This window comes from Saccostrea cucullata, unplaced genomic scaffold, assembly GCF_032062105.1.
Source record: "Saccostrea cucullata isolate Sc308-1 unplaced genomic scaffold, CSIRO_AGI_Scuc_v1 ctg5673, whole genome shotgun sequence".
NCBI lineage: Eukaryota > Metazoa > Mollusca > Bivalvia > Ostreida > Ostreidae > Saccostrea > Saccostrea cuccullata.
Window position 1 is genome coordinate 18459 of NW_026929308.1, and position 10390 is coordinate 28848.

At 30.4% G+C, this 10390-nt stretch overlaps 1 pseudogene; it reads left to right on the forward strand.

Moving 5' to 3' along the window:
- LOC134280402 (uncharacterized) lies at window positions 1–6745 on the forward strand (annotated as a pseudogene).
- Window positions 6746–10390: the final 3645 nt, after the last annotated feature.

The window sequence follows — 10390 nt, forward strand, 5'->3', positions numbered from 1 at the left end:
ATGACACCCCCCAAAAAAGACACTTTTATTTTCGAAATACGACAGGTAAATTTTAATTTTATATACACCCTTGACATGATACATGAACTAGTATAATATAGGCAATAAAGATTACGATCTCACTATGGTAATAATTATAAGAACAAACAAGGTTACCCTCTTTCAGAACGTTTCTTTCATGTTTTGTGATGTTTTATTTATCCATCATTTTCACAGTTATGTTCCTTTCTAAATAAATTTCGCATTTTTATATTGAGTAATAGTTTGTATTTATTTGTAAATTTATGCTGTACAACAGGCACCTTGTGTTATAATTAAACTATGGTTTTAAAAATTATTTCCGAAACAAGTGATTGTGTGCTGTACATAAAATAATAAAGCATGGAATAAATTTAAGGTGACAATGATTATTATATTTTTTTAGAGGTGGTGTGTTATTTTGGAGAGTTACAGATCTGCAGCTAGTGAACAACTTGTTTATTTATTTCTTTATCACTGTGAAAGGTATGCGTCATACATGTATCATGAATTATATGGGGATAAGTATTCATGCTCAAAAGTCCATTAAACAATTAATACAAAACTGGAGTACAGAAATACGGACCTCCAAAATATCATGCAAGCTCCATGGAGGAGTAAGCTTATCCCCTGTCAACCGGTCACATCCGCTTTGTGCTTTTTGTCATGATCGGGAGAAACATATAAGGCAGTTGAATTAATGTAACAATAAATATTTCTCAAAATAAAATTATCTCAATGCGTATATGTTTCATCGGTGAGACAAAAGAGCATGCATAGTTGTATACATCTTTAATGAAAAGTGGATTTAAATAGAAGACGGATTTTACATCAAATATTTATTTTCTAAAACCCAAAGAAAAAAGTCTTCCATGCAGAAATTTATTACTGATGTAAAGGACAATGGAACTCTACTGACATTTATAGTATATTGCTCAAACAAATTTTTCTATTACTTTTTTCAAATTAGATATTTACACAAGTTTGTTTTTTTCTTTCTCATGTATTCTGATATGTCTGTGATATGTAAAATTATGTGATTTTAAAATCTCTTTAAAAGGGGGGGGGGTATTCGCAAGCCTTCGAGGAGCTCAAATATTGCTATTAGTATCCATACATGTGATACATGTATAACGATTGGAAAAACCCACCAAATAAAAAAAGTTTTATAAAAGGATAATGCCTTATTGACATGTTGTATGAAATGTTGATTAAATTAAAAGAAACTTATATTAATATCTAAGTTAATGAATAATTTTAATGCTAACTGAAGCAACAGATTTCAATAAAAATTGAAATTCGTCCTCGCGCTTCGTTTCTTATCGTGTTGATAAAAAATTTAAGAACTACAGCAAGGCTTGAGGCGCTTTAAACGAAAGGTATCACAAGGATGTTCTTGTACCAAGGACTAGCATGTTTTGATTAAATGATCGAAAGGGGGGTGTTTTATTTAAATTTTATCTGTTAAGAGGGCTAAACAATCAACTTTCTGTAATGGCATGAAAACCATTCAACGATAAAATAACTGATTTGGCAAAGTAAAAGATGTCCTAACTTTTTTGGTGAATAGTTATATCCCGTATATACTTTTCAACCTAAAATTAAACTGTTGCGTTTTCATTGACAGTGAGGATTAAAGCTTGTGGCTGTCAATTGTAATCAGTAATATTGCAACAGAACTCCCCATCCAAAAATGAATGGTCAGTGCAAATAGTCTGCTCTATCACTAAGTTATTTGATGTCATTCTACTTCCAGAAAACCAAAACATAAAATACTGAAATATAATTGAGGACATTTCAATAAAAAGCATGTAAGAATATGCCAATTTAAAATATGGATTATACTGTAAAATCACAAATTTTCATGGGGGTTTTATTTTCGTTGTTTTCGAGGTACGATGAATCCCACAAATTCATGCCTACCACGAAAAATGTAAAATGTAACATACATTACTACTAAACAATTCTTTGAAATCAAATCCAAAAAAATCAAACGATTTTCCTCTAACCAAGAAAATTTGACCCCACAAAAATATAGGATTTTACACTTTTTCATGCATGTATGCTCATATTTATTTGTAATGACGGTACTCATAGCATGTACATTGCCGAAAATAACCTGATGTAGCTCTAGTTTGCTGAGTTGTTTTTGTTCCCGTTTGATCGCACTTCATAGAAATGTTATCCCCTTTCTTCTTCTTGCGACCTAATGTTTGATTAGCAGCTCCTATTCTTGGTTGATGCGTTCTTGCAATCTCATTCTTTCTTCCACGTCATTTAGTCGGTGTAATAATTCAGAGATTGAAGGCGTTTGTTTTGCAACAGCCCCATTTGAAGATACCCAAGCCATCGATGTAACAAAAAGAATAAAAATCTTCGGGAAGGCAATGTTTCTTGTAAGAAATGTGTTAGGAATTCAAACACTTTTTAAACACTTTTTTTTGTCACCTTCTTTTTTTATATGTCTAATTCCTAAACATGTTTAGTTTCTAAACACGTATGAGAAAGTGTTTAGGATGGAAGCACATATGTGTTTAAATTCTCAAAATTTTAAACACATTTCTTAATTATGTGCTTAGAAATTAAACATATCAAGATTTAACATATTAAAACAAGTTTAACTGCATAAAAACTATAAACACTTGTAAATTTTGGCACAAAGAGCATATTACTTAATACACATAATATTGTCAAAATTTTAAAAATGTTAAGCGATATAAACTATTCATCATAAGGCCTCTGATTGTTAAGATATGTAGATACTTTACAATTTAATATTTTGATCTCTATAAGTTCAATCAGAGTTACATACATTATATTTATAACGCGGGGATAAGCAGCAAAAATAAAATAAGCTAGCAATTTTTTTATTTATAATTTCCTTTAATGTTTTTAAAAATGCATTATTTAAGATACATATATTTCAATCAATTAAAGTATTTAAAATATTTATTTCATATAATATTTTGCATATGATTATTTACAGTTTTAATCGGTTACAGAGTGTACCATATGTCATTCACCAAATTGTCAAACTTGATTGACTTTCAGCAGTCCTAAAGATCTTCATAGCACCACATGATATAATATCCCATCAGTATTAAACAGCCGAAAAGTAATCCAATTCAAATGCAAAATGATAATTTTAGGTACATGTATTCAAATCCCCCAAACATTGTCGAATTAAGGGTAACCCAATACACTTCTTATAAATACGTTTCTTAGTGTTGATCACAGAACAACAATTTGCACTTGAAGATGACGCCATGCACAGATGCAGGTACTTTGATACATAGATGCTTTGAGTTCAATCCAGACTACTCACATATCCTGTAGGAATAAAGTCAGATTTAAATAAAAGTACCGTATGCTGCCCATTGACATCAATTTTTAAAGTTGCATTGGAGCTATACTTAAATTAAAATGGTTATTTTAAATGAAATCCAATATATACTCCTCCTACTACAAGTCTATAAACGACCTCAAAGGCACTGTTTACATTGCTCATCGTGGTTTAATAATGCAAATCTTAATAAAAAGAAATCTTACCTTTTAATATATTGCAGTAAAAAGATGCCTTTCAAATGATTTTCAATATTTCTTCATGATGTTAGGTTGTCAGTATCTCTCCTTGATACGTCCCTTAAGCCTTTTGTGATTTACTTTGTTTCAATGGCCGCTCAAATAAACGTTCAAATATACGAGTATTTGTGTCATTTCCGGGAAGATAACTAGTTGTTCAACATATTTCTATACTTGTTTAGATCTAAACATGTCATGGAAGTGTTTAAATCCTAAACACAATTTTTACAGTGAATTTAAATGGGTCGCTGTGATAAAAAAAAAAACAAACTATTCTGTAGAATTTGGAGTTTCACTTGCCCAAAGAGATGTCAATAACTTTATTGGACTTTTCTGCGGTCTCTAGTTCCATAATTTTACAAGAAGGAGAAAAAATCTGTAAGATAGGCTTCAGAACGTTCAATAAACGTGTTAATACTAATAATCGTGAGAATTTGAGTCTATTCCAATGGTAGGAATGAAATATTATACAATAAAGTAATAGTAAGTTGTTTTTATCAATAAACGGTTTAAATTAAGGAATTATAATTTTAGTGAGGTACTATAAAACGTGTTAGGAAGTCAAATTTATCAACCTGCAGAAATGTTATGAAACTTTATTGACTAATCGAGCATATATTCAATTCTGTTGCCTGAAAAAAACATAAAAATACTGTGTCTATCTATGAATTCAAATTTAAAATGTTTTGATATTATAGCATCTAAAGACTGAAAAAAGACATTAAATTCCAAAATAGGAAGCTAATTATAAGGAGGAGTTGTAAGTTAAGTTTGATTTACTGGACCTCTCTTATTAAAATTTTCAGCTGATGGCATAAGCAGAGCTTATACAGACCTTGTCAGTGCTAGAGGCATTGATTCCTCAGGTTTATAAAATTAGTTGTTAAGTAATCAAAAATACTCATAAAAGTATCTCTGAATCCACTAGGTTTTGTAAATTTATCCACAGGATACGTATTTCTTTAAACTTAAAGATTAAACTTAGTCATATTATATAGGGAAAATTGTCAAATCTTCAATATTTTTACAGAAAAGCAAATTGGAATACCAGCAATGCATTTTCTAATTGCAAATTGGTCAACAAATATATTTTAGGTTAAAAAACGATAGGTATCCATTCAGTCAGAGAATCGAAATTGTCATAATTTTTATACTTATTTGGGAATTTTTGTCTTCTATTTCCGCCATGTATTCTATAATACATAGTGTAAAAGGCTTTTGCTATCATTGCAAAACACCACATATCACTTCTTATTTCATATCATGCTAATAAGCATTGGTAACTTAGGCTGGATTCAAGAAAATCTTATTTCTCTAAAACTGTATTGATTTTTTTTTCTTTTCAAGGGTACAAATGTCAACTTTTATAAGACCTTTTCTAAGACTTCCAAAAACCTTGAATCTTATAAAGATGAATGAAATGAGCATTTTTTGCAAGAAAAAAAAATTCATTTTAAGTTTCATTTTGATGCAATTTCAAATAAATATTATTTTGGGAGTTATCCTTCCTGGCTGAGGATCGGATATCCTTTAATACCATTATTTATACATGTACAATTGGATGTTTTGTAGCAAATAATTAGCAAATATTATCAGGGGTTTTAAACAAATTACATGATAACAATCCTTATACATGTTTTATTATATAAAATAAACATATAAATGTTTGTGGATACTAAGTATTTCAACTTTTCAACTTTATATACACAACCATTCCCCACGATAAATTAAAGTCCAGGCTTTTTGATATCATTGACAGCTGCTTTTTCAATGAAAAAAATATCATTAAGTCAAATGCTGACTGACGTTTTTCATACTTATTGTTAGCCCATTATTTATACATTGAATTGACGACGGATTTTTCCGTTATTTCCCGATCATGACAAGGAGCACACGGCGGGTGTGACCGGTCAACAGGGGATGCTCACTTCTCCATGGCATCTGATCCCACCTCTGATGTTTCGGAGGTCCGTGTTTGCTCTCCTCCTATTTTGTATTGTTTTATGGACTTTGATATTGAGTACTGTTCGTTATCTCCATATCCTTTTTACCGCCGAACGTGTATCTCTGGAAGGAAGTCACTATTACCGTGATCGTGATATCTAAAGACAACTTTTCGACATAGAATTTTTAAAAAGAAGCATTTAACACGAGAATTCTAAATTATGGTCTCGGGGATAGGATAAGAGAGGAGTTCAATATAAAGGAAATCGGAATTCTGAAGAGAAGATGAAGTAAAAAAATATATTTAATATCTTTCAATACCAGTAGAGCTCTGATCAGCCATATTCAAACACAAGTGTCCTCAGAAAGTACAGGGGCAAATAAAAATCGATTGTGTTTCAATTACGTGCTTAGGAGGTAGTGCGGCACAAGACGAATAAAAATTATACATTGAACTATAGACTTAAGATTACAAGTACATGTATAAAACCTCTTCTTAAGATCTAACTAAGTATTAATGGAACTTAAATGGCTTCTTAGCTTTGTGTTTTGAAGTAAAGTTTAAACTGTATGGCATAAAGCTTGTAATGATACACAGTGTATTCATGTCTTTATAGGCAAACTATGCAAAAGGAAGTCATACACATACGAATGACAGAACAAAAGGATGATTTTTCTTCGCCACTCCACCTTGTTTTCCAAATGGTACCACTGACGTCACTCTGAGTTATGATGCATTTTTCCCTAACTCCTTCGCATGGGCTAAGGGCGGGAAATTACCGTGTCGGGGAATTGTATTTGTACTTTCCCAAATGCTCTTAACCAAATTTTGATGCTTGGGCAAAACACCAAAAGTATTCAAGTCAATGGCGATTATGGAGTTTCTATTCACTCTCCAAATTTTGTCTTTCATCGTGGTCAGTGGATAAAATTAAAGCAACAAATCCATCTTAATTCAGTCCGTAGTAATGGTTACGGATATGCAGATGGGTGTATCAAGGATTTTAGGAACCATGCATCTCGTCATGCCATATCAATAAAAGACGTCGTATTGCGGAAGTTTGATGACGTCAAAATTGATGGCATTTTCTTCTCGACATTCTTTGGCCATGACGATTCTTGGGGGTCAGCAAGAGATACCGTTACTTTGTTCAAAAATTTCAAGCTCTCTGTTGGTCAGGAAATAAGACTGGCGGATTGATGAAATAAATCTCTAATTTATAAGTATGCCAATTCCATTCTTGAAAAATATTATTTTTAGCTTTTATTCGGAACTAATGACTTCAATCACCTTATTGTAAATGCAGACAATGTCAAGCAGCATAAAAAATACACGACCAAACAATACACAGAAACATAACCTTTGACCTCGTTTTCAGTCCATAGTTGTTAAGAAATTTTTTTTTTTTACAAATATTTATAAAAACGGCAAGGATCTACTTCTAGCATTATCTATTATTGATGATGTTCATTAAATGTGGTTTTTGGGGAAAAGTTTAAAAATTTGATACACTCTGTGTATAATATTTAGGTTTCCCGTTTTCCTTGGGGCACAATATTCATTCTGCAGTCATGAATAATAAACTATCTCTGTTGGGGTCTGTTGATTTGTATGTCTTGTCTAATTAGAGAATTCAAACGTTTAAACATAAGTAAATTTCGGGAAATTATAACATTTATATTATTGTAAATGTACAAATTTCAAGAAAAAATATCGAATCTTGGTCTGTACAAAATAAAACAAGTGATGATTAAATCAAGTAAGCATTTCCTTGACCAGTCACACTCACCGTGATCCTTACATCTTGACCAGGTAGAAGGAACATTCTGCAGTTGATTCAGTGTAAGAAAAAGGGTCTATCAATGGCTATTCAAAACGTCAACCAAAATACAACCCAGTGTTATTTAATATGTGCTTACAAGGTCATTATTACGAAAGTAAGATCTTGAATAGCGTATAGGATGGGATCATTAACACTACGTCGTATTAACAACAGAAAATGACTAAAACAAGTACCAACGTTTCCTTTTTTCTGTTGCGTAGACATATTGCAATTGCTACCTTTCTCTCGATTTATTATGAAGCATAAACTTGTGGATCTACAATCACTTAAGGACATACGCAAAGTACCTTACGTACTGATAATTTTTCAAGATATTCTAAATTTAAACTAATAATATCATAATACATGTTCTTCAACAAAAAATCAGCATGCGTTACCAGGGATTTTGAAAAGATATCAAATTGTGAAATAAAAAGTGCATTATTCGAAGAAAAATGTATAAAAATTACAAAACATAAATTCCAGATTTTTTTTCATCAAAAATTGTTTTAGAAGAGGTGTATAAATTCATATATAGACATTTAAAGTATTGCACACAGGTCCTTCAATTAGCGGAACTCTTCAACTCCAAAGAAGAACTCAAAAAAGTTCTAACTACGTTGCGTATGACCTTAAGGGACTCCTGTTGTAAATGTCAATAGAAATGCACTAGTAAAACGTTTTTCTTTCAAATTGTTTGATTATACTCATTATGTTATGTGCGAATTAAAAAATGAATGAAACCATATATCTAGCACAAACACGTAAAAAATTCATGGGTGGATTTATTGCTGCAATTGTAAACTGAAACAGGTTGGTAAAGGTTTCCATTGCTATTTTACTTTTGAATGAAAAAAGTCACTTGAATAAAATAATCTGTCGGGGAATAAGTGTCATTTGATTTATATAATAGTTGTAACAACTGGCATATAATGATTAAATTCAATTATATACATAAGTAAGTGTTTCTAAATATCATAGCACATTAAATGTAGGAAATGTTAAGGGGAAAGTTTTTATGAAAATATTTTTCCACAAGTTAATATACTACAATCCCACAAATCTGATGGAAATTATCATTTTTCCTGCACTACATAAAAAAAACTGATAAAAATAAAGGAAGACGATATTTTTAATATATACAAGTATAAATATAAAATCTGATGGAAATAGTTATTTTTTCTGCCACTACATCAAAACACCTGATAAAAAGTGTAAATTAAATGTAAAACATATTCATTGATTGAAGTTTTAAATTTATAAGAAACTTTTCAATAATATAGAATATCCTGGAATCACAAACTAAGTCTGTTTTTTCTGTCTATCTGCTTATCTGTAGTTTTTTGTGTCCAAAAGTAATATAAATTTATTTATGTCAAAATCTTCTTAAATTTTGGCAATTTGAATTAATATATACTATTTGAACATTCCAAATTCAATTGTCAAAATAAAAAAATATAGCTTTTTATGATTATAATATGAAGCAATATCTTCCAACAGTGTAATTGTCTTGAAATTTACATCATAGGATTCCACAAAACACCTAGTATAACATATATATAATATTAGTTTTATCTCGTATCATATCTGTGTCGGTGAATTGGGAATTGATTGTTTGCTGATGATATTAAGGATACTTTAATATAAGTTGTAAAATTGATTTCGAAATTTAAGAATCGGTTTTTTTTATTTTTGAAATTTTTGTAGAGACCATTCTGTGCCACAAAGAAATTGTCCAGGAAGGGGAGAACTGGTGGATTTGCATTTTTGGTACAGTTCAAAAAGATTTTCAAAATGGTCATATCAACGGGAGGACAACTGAAAATATTGGAAGATGCAGAAGGAAAAGGAATAGGAAATATATGGAATAATAATGAAATGGAGAGGATGTACACAACCTTGTCTGAATTTGACCTGTAAAGATTTCCCATTCTTATTTGTATTCTGAAACATCCAATAACTTGATTTTTCATAAATTTACAATAGAAAATACATGGCAAATGTTATTGCTGATGTTTCAATTTTGCTGTGGACACTTTCATGTCATATAGTATTTTTGTACAAGTACATGACCCAATCATGTTATTCATTTGTATATGTATACATGTTTAACTACTTAATCATTTTGCTGAAATCTTATAATTTATACTCATTTTAGAATATGTTAAATATATGTATCAACAAATGCTACAGACTTATTTGTGTATTTTCTTGTTTAGAATGTACACTGTGAAAAATAATTTATTTCTCTTGATGAAAAAACAATTTTAACAAAAAAGTTGTGTAAGCATTATCAGATATTTTAAAATATTTAACCAATGAAGAAAAGATCATTGTAATGTAATGAATTTTCATCTAAAGCAGAAATATCTTATTTTTAAATGTGTACAAGAATGTGAAAAATATTGAAAGAGAACACACATAACTGTTTCATATGATTGACATATGATACCCTTTTCATATGATTCACACATGCAAATGGCTTGACAAACACATAAACCATTCATATGCAAATCATATGAATTTATTTTCATATGATTAACATATGTAGATTATATGATTCATATATGATGCCCTTTTTTATGATTCTCATATGAAACCAATCATATGAGAATCATATGATACTCATATGTGAATCATATGTTGCTAAGTTGCCTGTGAAGAGATCTGTACCGATTTGCTACTTTGCAAGTATATGTAAGGTACTCTTGCTCTGGTGAAGGCTTGTCCAGAACAATATTTACAATGATTCGCTGATTACAGCAATTAACCAAATGGGAATAACTCTAAACCTTTTCAGATTGTTTCTTTTATTCAATATACGACTCAATATATCCCAGTGAGTATGTATGTCCTAATTTTAGCATTTAACATACCCATTTGTTCTCCAAAATATTTTAAAAAGACATTTCAGCGGTAAACATTAACGTTTAACGTCATACAAACACATAAGGAGATAAAACAATAAACTGTTGCAGAGATTCTGTTTCTTTTATTGTAAATTGCTTGAAGCAGCTTGTTGC